Genomic DNA, 9736 nt, shown 5'->3' with positions numbered 1-9736 from the left:
TGGACCAGTGTTCTATATCTATGATCTGAAAAGAAAAGGAATATTTTCTCACCTCTTCTTCAGAATCAAGTTTAGTCACTATAATAAATTTCTTTGTTGATAGGTTGTTTGTTGTTCTTTCCATTTGTGTTTTTGTAGTCATTAGGCACTTTGTTTTCCTTATTTGCCTTTGCTTGGATCATTTTCTAAACCTCCTCCTGCTTGCTTTTCCAAATATTCAGGGATGACTGGCAGGGGGGAATTATTGACCCCTTCTCTTCTAACTGAGACTCCTAGGAGATAAAGGATGGGGAAATGCTGAATTGAGCCTGGCTCAGGATCACTGACTCTAATTGGGAAAGTGGAGGAAAGAGCATAAAAGAAATTATCTTTCCAGCCCACCAACCTAATAGAAATCACAACATGGGACTAGAGCTTCCCTTATTTCAATCTCCAGATTTCAATACTTACATCCTGACTCTGGTTTTCCATGGAAGACCAGAAGACCCAAATCAAGACCTGTGGACATTTTTATCTTGTCCAAATGATAATTGGGAAATCCAACTCTCAAGAGCATCAGAAGTGGCTGAACCTAGACTGTGCAGTAGCAGGTTCTTTCTAAGCTTTCAGGTCTTATCTCCTAGTAGTTACACACTCTCTTTCTCTGTCTGTCTGTCTGTCTCTATCTTTCTATCTCTGTCTCTTTCTTTCTCTCTCTCCTCCTTTTCTCTTTCTCCCTTTCTCCTTCCTTTCTTATTTCTCTCTTCCCTTCTCTTCTTCTCTTTTCTTTCTCTCTCTCCCTCCCTCTTTTATCCCTTTCTTTCTCCCTCTCTCCTTTCCTTCCTCCCTTCTTTCTCCCCTTCTCTCCCTTTCTCCTTCCTTTCCTCTTCCCTTCTCTCTCTCTCTCTCTCTCTCTCTCTCTCTCTCTCTCTCTCTCTCTCTCTCCCCCCCTCTATCTTATCACATGACTACCTTCCTCTTACCTGATCAGGAAATGGAAGTTATCTTTTGTGTATTAAGAGAGAGTCAGCTGACACTGGAACAGGGGTTACATGTATTTGCCAGGATCATTAAAAACCATTCTCTCTCTCCCTGAACCATCATCATCCTAGGCCCAAAGGATAATAACATTTACAAAAGATTAAGAGGGCAAGGTGTGGTTTCAGGCCATAGGAGATTAGGAAATAAGAGATGTCCCAAAAATCTTACTGTAGTTGTACTTTTTTAACACATTATATTTATAAAAAATCTCCTGGCTCCATGCTTTTGCCTTAACAGTTCCAGATGCTTGGAATGTATTCCCTCTTCATTTCTTTCAGGATTTTTATCAGGTACCATCTTCTCCGTGAAGCCCACCAGTGGGCAATATGCTTTCTCTTCCCAAATGATCATGTATTTATTTGTACCTTGAAGGCTGGACCTTCCCCTCCCCCTAAATTCTGTATTTCCTGACCAGAAACAGTGCCATGGACATAGTAAGCAGGTAACCATGTCTCAAGGTTACTGAAAGGAAATGTCCCAATTTCTTTCTGTGGGGGTGTAGGTGGTGTGTGTGAGTGAGTGTATGTGTTTGTATGTGTGTTTGTGTGTGTTTGTGTTCTGTAACTGGACCCTGAGTCCTAGGGGGGGTCTGGGACCTGAAGAACTTCTCCCAAGCTGGGTTTGGTGCCCCTTTTTGGGGACAGGGAAGAATCAGTCCGGATCTTGGTCCTCATTCTCACCCTTTCCATTCCCTCCCTGAATCCACCTCCAGAGGACAGCCCACATAGTCCAGGGCAGTCAGGGAGCTGACTTTTCTCCTTCCTGCCAGTGAGAGGCTAAGAAAAGCCTGTCTCGACCCCTAGTCCCACCCCCTTAAGTACAGGTGTCTGGAATGGAAAAAGGAGAAAGGGAAACAGGGTGGGAAGGAGGGCTGGGGCCCTCTGGGGAAGGAGCTGCTTTCCTAGCCACCTCCCGTTCACTTTCCCTACACCCATCACCAGGGGGTGCTGCTATCTCACAGACTTAGAGAAAACTTGGGTCTTCTGAAGACTAGGGCTGGCCCCCGGAGCCGGGTCCTGCCCTTCTATCTATAGCTCTGCTGCTGTTCCTTTTCCATAACGTATAGGGAAGGATTTTAAAGCACTACATAACTGCGAGCTATTATTGGGGTATTCCAAAGGACCATGGGGACTATTTGGGAAATCACTGCGATGGCAAATACTCATCATTCATAGCTATATAATATATTCAGGTTTGCAGGTTCATTAAAGAATCAAGGTTTGCAAAGAACAATTTTTCACAAGCCAGGGAGGTAGAAGAGGAGAAAGTGTCATCTTCATATTACAGATGAGGAAACTGAGACTCAGATAAGCTAAGTGACTTGTGCTAGAAAGTGATGGAGCCCAGGATCAAACTCCAATCACTCTAAGACCAGTTGTTCTTTTCAGTATGACATGGGGATGGAATTGAGCTGCCTCTGTCTCCTGCCCACCCTGATTCCCCCACCGCCTCCATTCTCAGACTCTCAGTCCTACAAAGAGATTGGAAATATTCAACAAAGTCCAATCAGTTTTTCCTGGCTGGGTCAGCCTAACCTAATAGAGCTGGAAGATATTATGGAAAAGGAGGAGGGGGTGTGAACTTATAAATGGCTTTTTCAGTAGTTGAAATTGGGAATAATGGGCACAAAAAGGTCATAAGTTCCTTTCAGTCAGGGAATATTTGTTCTTATCCTTCTGTATCTCCAAGATACCCGTCATAGTGTTGGCTATGTAGTTGGAAAGCAATAATTGCCTACTGACAGATACTAAACTCACCATTTCTCATCCTTAATTGCCTCCCCCCACAGATCCCCCAATAAAACAAAGCTTACCTTTCCCCCTCAACATTTGTTGAGGGCCTCATCATGCTCCCAATCAAGCAAAGTTCTAAATTTCAACTCATCTTTGCTTCTCCCCTCAAATTCTAATCTGTTGCCAAATCCAGCTGATTCTATAGCATTTCTTGTATAAACCAACTGATCAGCAAACATTTATTAAGTACTTAATATGTACTAGGCACTCTTCTAGGCTCTGAGCATACAAATACAAAAATTAAATACTCTCTGCCCTCTGGGAACTTATATTGTATCCAAGACATAAAATAAGACTTCCCTATTACTGTGAAGACCACCACCATCTTGCCAGTCATTCAGGCTTGCCACCTAGACAGGTGATATTTTCAGTTTTTCACTCTTCTCATCCCCATATCCAATCTGTTGTCTAGGCCTATAGATTTCATCTTTGAAATTGTGGGTCTGCTTGCCACAAGTCTTTCCTTACTCCAATTCATCCTTTATTCAGCCACCAAAGTGATTTTTCTAAAGTACAAGTTCAACCATGTCCCTCCCCTCCTTCCAAGTTCTTACTCAATGAACTTCAGTGGGTCCATATCACCTTCAGGATCAAATGCATAATTCTCTTCTCCCCCATTTCCCAACCGTTCCAATCTTCTTATCTCATACCTTAACACTATATTCTCTGATCCATGCTATTCTGAGACAATATATTTTTAGAAATTTTAACTTTTTAATTTTAACTTACTCTCCCTCTTGCTTGAATGTCTTCCTCAACATCTTCACCTTCTGCATCCCCTGGCCTTCAAGTCCCAGCTAAAACCTCACTTTCTACTGAAAGCCCATTTTAATCTTAATTCTAACTGCCTTTTCTCTGTCAATTATTTCCTATTTATCAATAAACATATATTAAGCACTTACTATGTGCTAAGCATAAGTGCTGGTGATACAAAACTGCAAAAAAGATAGTGCCTCCCTCAAGGAGTTTACAATCTAGTGGAGGAGATAACATGAAGACAAATAGATGTAATACAGGGCAAGTAAGAAATGACAGAGGGAAGATACTGAAATGAAGAGCGACTAAAGAAGGCTTCCCCATGGAAGGTGGAGTTTTAGTTAGGACTTAAAGGAAGCCAAGGAGGTTAATAGTCAGAGCAGAAGAGGGAAGCATGGGAGGCAGTGAGAAAATGCCCATCTTAGAGCCTTTTATCCTGTATATGGCTTGTTTAGACATGACTGTTTTCATGTTCTCTCCTCTCTTGTGAGCTCTTCAAGGGCAGGGATTGTCTTTTGCTTTTCTTTGCTCCCTCAGCACTTAGCACAGTGCTTAGCACATAGTGGGAGCTTAATAAGTGCTTTCCCATTGACTGACTGAGATGAATAAATATAAAATACAAGCAAAATGAACACAAAGTAATTTTGAGGAGGAAGAGACAAGTAACTGCATATGTTTTGAACATAAAAGGCTTACAAAAAGAGAAAGAAACTAGAGGCAATATAAGGAGCCACTTGAATTTAGAGGACAACCAGCCTTGAGCTTGAAGTCAGCAAGACTCAGCTTCCTGAATTCAAATCTTGCCTCAGACACTCTAGCTCTGGACTAGTCACTTTATCCTTTTTGCCTCAGTTTCCACATCTGTAAAATGAGGTGGAGAAGGAAATGCAAAACACTGCAGTATCTTTGTCAAGAAAACTCCAAATGGGATCAATTTGAGTTGGAAATGACTGAAAAATAACAACAAAAGAGTTTATTGAGCAGTAGAGGGACATGGTCAGATTTATGCTTGAGGAAAATCACTTTTGGAGCTGTGTGGAGGAATGATTGGAATGATAGGCAAGGAAATCAATTCAGAGACTATTGCAACAGTCCAGGTGAGAGGTAATCTTTTCTTTCTACTCATAATTATTTTTCTTCAATCCCCTTCTTACCTTTTACCTATACCAGTGTAACATATCTTTCTATGTACAGCTCTCTCCCTCTTCAATCCTTCTAGCTACCAGCTTAATCTTCCAACTTAATAAGGTACAGGTCTCATCATGCTACTTCCTGGCTCAAAATGCTTCAGTGATTTTATATTACTTCTCTTAGCTTAGCTTTTTTTTTAAGGCCCTCAAGATACTGTCTCTAATCTACCTCTCCATCCTTATTTTACATTATTCCCCTTACTATATTCTCTTCCAGTAAAACTGGACCATTACCTGACTTTAGCACCTCATCTCCTGTCTTTGTGCATTTGCTGGAGCTGTGCCCCTTGCCTAGAATATATTAACTTCTCTTTACCTGTACTATGAAACCTTCCCGGGGTTTTCTTTTTCTTTAGATATTCCTAGAGCCTTTGTCTGGATCTCCTTTTTACCTTATGACTCTCTACATTGTGTATCTATATTTATCTGAGTGTATTTCAATTATCTTCTCCACTAGTAGAGTGTAAGCTTCCTCCCTTCCTCTCCAATATAAGAAAGGAAGTACTGGGAGTCAAGGGGTAATAGGGATAGGATAGAAAAAGAGAAATAAAGAAGCAGAGGGGAAAAAAAAAGTCATTGAAACAGCTTTAACAATATCCATCAGAGAGAAAAGGAAGATCAAAAAACAAAAGCACAGACAAATAGGACAGCTTTGAAATTATAGGTTGAACTCTTTATATGCACAATTTAAGATTAAAAATGGCAAATAAGAGATAAGTTGTTTCATGAGCAACTTTTTTTTTTCTATCTGACATCTTTTCGAAAATACCCATTTTACCTGGTGTTCAAATTCAAAATAAAAATTAATCAGAGTTGCTTATACCCTCTAAGCAATTTTCTTAAATGCAAAACAGAAACATGATATTTCTCGTTCACAGGATTGTTGTAAGAAAAAAAATTTCATATGTTTTATAGTGCATTTTCATACATTTCATACATATAGTGTAAGTTTTTTGTGTTAAATAAAGGATGTAAGTTTCTTGAAGGCAGGTACTGTTTCTTGTTTTTTGTTTCCAGGACCTTTTGCAGGCAGTAAGTGCTTGATAATTTTTTTTTTTTTTTTTTTAGTTTATATTTCTTTGTATCCACAGTGTTGGGCATACAGTAGGCGCTTAATAAATTCTTACCAACTGATTCTTACCCTAGCTCACATTTGTCTACACTGCCTGTCTGGGGCCAAGGGCATTCATTCATCTTTTAGTATGAAACAGATTGAGATTTGCTGCTACATCTCTGATGGCCTTGGCATCCCTTGGGGAAGTGAATTGCCCCACTTGTTCACCTGGCCCCAGACCACATTCTGTGCAAGGGAAATACCCTTTACAGGCAAACCAGGAAGACAGCAGGATGTGACCAGTCTTATGAGACAGTGTTCCAGCTTCATTCTTTTTGCTCCTGTGTAGTGAGTCATGAGCTACTTTGGGCCTTGGGAGGAAGCCTATTCATCCCTCTGTCCCTAGGTCACTGCCCCTTCCTTTTCAGCCCTGCTCCCGCCACCCCAACGATGAGCCCTTGTGGTTAGTCTCTTCCTCCCCAGACTTACAGGGCCTTCAGTGAAGTGGGAGGAGTGAGGAAGCTGGTGGGACTCACTGTCCCATTGGGCTGCAGGAGGGTGGGCTGGGGAACCCCGGCCCTTGGGGGTCAGTTGAAGAAACCCCTTGGCTATGGTATTTCCAGGGGACCAGGAGAAGGTGGCTGTGGAGGTCGGAGGGGGTTGGGTCTTGGCTTGGGGAAAGCCTGGCTTGGGAAGAGCTCAGCCATCGGCTATGGGCCAGGGTGGAAAGTATGTGTGAGTGAGCTCATTTGGAAAGCGGCAGGCCTGCTTCCCTTCCCCCTTCTGGGCTCCGGTCTTCCCTGTGGCTCCCGAGACTGTTGGGGGACAGGAGGCAGTAGTCCAGCAAGGTCTCCCCAGGACAGGGCTGACTTTATGGGAACCAGCCCAACAGATATAAAGTCAGACCCAGGGGAGGAGCCACACCAATGACCATAACAGTGGAGTAACTTTGGCAAGAACTTCCTGCTTCCTTCTGATTCCCAAATCCTTCAGAGCTCCTTCCTAAGTCAATGATGAGCCCTTCAGGACCCCAGGGAGCCTGTCACCCCTTCCTGGTCCTGACTTCTTTTATTTGAGTGGAGAATCGGGATGGACCCCGAAGGGAAGAGGATTTTTTCCTAAGCCAAACAAAGGCAAACAGAGAAGGGTTCACTTAGAGCGGCACACATATTGACAATTAGAAAATACTCCTTGGAGACATTCAGACAGAGACTTTAAGGGCTTGGAATTTCCATCCAGGGCACGAGTTTGTGACAAGTTGGAGAGCTGGCCTGGGAGCCAAGGGGACCACCTCTGACAAATGCTGGCTGCGTGACCAAGGCCAAGTGATTTAAGCTCTCAGTTCTCCAAGTAACTCTCTGGGACCCTAAGCTGTGGAGAAGATGGGGACTTGTGCTATTGGAGACACATAGAGCGAGAGAGAGTCACCCAGAATCAGGAAAGCTTCTGACTGGGAATGGGGATGAGGAGGTCAGGAGGAAGAGGGGAGAACTATGGCAGGGGGAAGGGGAAGGGAGGAGCAGAGGTGGCTGGCCTGGGAGGAGGAGGGGAAGTCAGCCATAGGGTTCCCTCCCTTCCATGACTGGGCTTGGTTCAGCTCTTCCCTCCCCATCCCGCTGACCCAGCGCCTGGCTGGCAGCCCTGCAGGCGGGGAGCCTTGCTGGCCGCAGGAGTCTCTGGAGAAAAGGAGAGATGACAGGGGAGTCCCTAGCACCCCCCCTTAAATGGAAGGGGTGGGGGAGAAGGATCCCCTACCCTCTAGTGGCTATCCTTGCCCCCCACTTCTCCACTTCCCGGCTTCTTCCATCTTCAGCCTGGCTCTTTCTCACATGCTGCTGCTTTCGAATAAAGGAACTTGGAATGAGAAAAAGTGGGTCAGGCCGAGTTGGGCGAGTTGGGTCAGGGAAAGATCCAAACAGGGCCAGGTGGCTGTTCTCTCATCCCATAGCTTTTTCTTTCCTCTTCCTCTTCTTCCATCCATCACCCTTGTCCTTCCCCTCCACTGCTTTGGCCCAACCAAAACGATACTCAGGAACACAGAGTAGGGGTGGGGAGTGGGGTTAGGGTACAAAACTTCCATGTTTCTGCTCCCTCAAAGGAGCAGGCCTAGAGCTTCCCCAGCCCCAATGGGAGATGGCACAAGTGGTCTGGGGAGAGATGAATCTAGGGGTCCCCTCTGATGCTATTGGGCTTGTATGGAAGCTACCCTCACCTCATTCCCCCTCTTTTTTTCCGCCTGTCCCGTCTCTCCCACTTGGCTGCTGAGAGCATCTTGTGATTGCAGAATCAGCTCCAAATAATTTTCCTCGTGATGGGGAAACCGCACTCCAGCAGCAGGAGCCCTGGGCTCCCCTCCTCTTTTCCCTTGGCTGCTCCCCTCCCTCTAGGCTCCACCATTCTCCTTCACTGGCTCCAGCTGTGTTTTGTAGAACTCCCACTGGAGAACATCTGTAATTGCCTCCAGATGTGCACCACACAAACACAAAGGGGCCATGAGCTCATCTTTGAGCTCCATGCCACACAGACTACCCTGCCACCTTTGGAGGCTCCCCCACCCAGGATCCTCTCCCCCACCCAATTCCCCCAGATGAGGAGGGGCAGGATATCTCTGATGGGAGATCTGGCCCTACCCGGGCAGGGGCAGCAGTCCAAACAGCTGTTGGCAGGGGAAAAGCAGGGGGCCGGGCATAGGGTCAGGGTTCCTGGTTGGCAGGAAGGTGGGAGACCCCTTCTGCCAAAGCAATCAGACCAGACCAGCTCTGCAGAGCAGCTGGATAAACTGTCTGGGTTAGAGGAGACCAGAAGTGGAACCTGAGAGCCCAGAGAGGCAGAATGATGGGGAACAGAGGAGGCCAGGGAACCCCGGGCGGATTGGATGGGTCTTGAAGGGTCTGGGTCAGGAGTGTCATATGGGGGCACGCATCTTCCTTACCCCCTCCCAGAAGCCAGGCTTAGACTGGGCTGTACCAAGGGAAGAAACTACCCTTCCCAGCTGGGCTGACTCAGCATGATGTTTTTCCTGTCCAAATGAACTGTGAGCTGACTATGCTCATCTTCCTGGTGGGATGGACCCACAGGACAGTTCCTGTGGGAGAGAGGGAGAGGAGGGAGGAGGGGACTGTAATTTGGGGCCCTCTTCTGTGGGATTCTCTTTGTTGGAAAAGGATTTATGTGAGATTTTGATTAAGCACCTTTTGTTCTGCATAATTATTTTTTAACCATCTCAACTTTCAAGCCTTGGCACTAACTGTTCCCTATGTCTGGAATATTTTTCTTCTTCACCTCTACCTCCTGGTTTCCCTGGTTTCCTTAAGACTCAGCTCAACTCCCACCTTTTGCAGGAGGCCTTTTCTGGACTGCATCCCCACTTCCCCCTGCTATTATTTTTTTTTATATTTTCTCTTTTTCTGTCAACTAGTTAATTTTATATTGTCTTCCATATTAGATGTGAATAAAGGACAGGGACTTTTTGCCTTTGTTTCTACTCTCAGTACTTAACACAGTTTTTGGTACATATTAAAGTACTTATAAATGCTTTTTTGACTGATTGATCCTTCCCTTGGTTGGAATACTCATGTTCACTTCACTCCAATTCATGCCAAATACTCCACTGAGGTCAGACTGGGCTCTTCAGCCTGAGAGGTGATCAGTGCTTAGAAGACTTTGGGTGAACTAACCCCAGACTATACTTCATGAAACTTAGGAGAAGTTTGGAAATCCCCAGTTTGCTCAAGATAAAAGGATATGAGAATTTATGGCTAGATCACATGGATAAGTCAGGAAAATTTAGAAAGATTTTCCTAGATATTACTGGCTTGACCACTTCCTCCCGCCAAGGGACCTTCTGAAATGTCTCAGCTTCTCATTTATTATAGTTCGTTCTCCACCCTGCACCAGATCTAGGGAATGAAAAAGCAGCCTTG

The sequence above is a fragment of the Sminthopsis crassicaudata genome, chromosome 2 (assembly GCF_048593235.1).
Source record: "Sminthopsis crassicaudata isolate SCR6 chromosome 2, ASM4859323v1, whole genome shotgun sequence".
Classification (NCBI taxonomy): Eukaryota; Metazoa; Chordata; class Mammalia; order Dasyuromorphia; family Dasyuridae; genus Sminthopsis; species Sminthopsis crassicaudata.
This window is presented reverse-complemented; position numbering follows the sequence as displayed.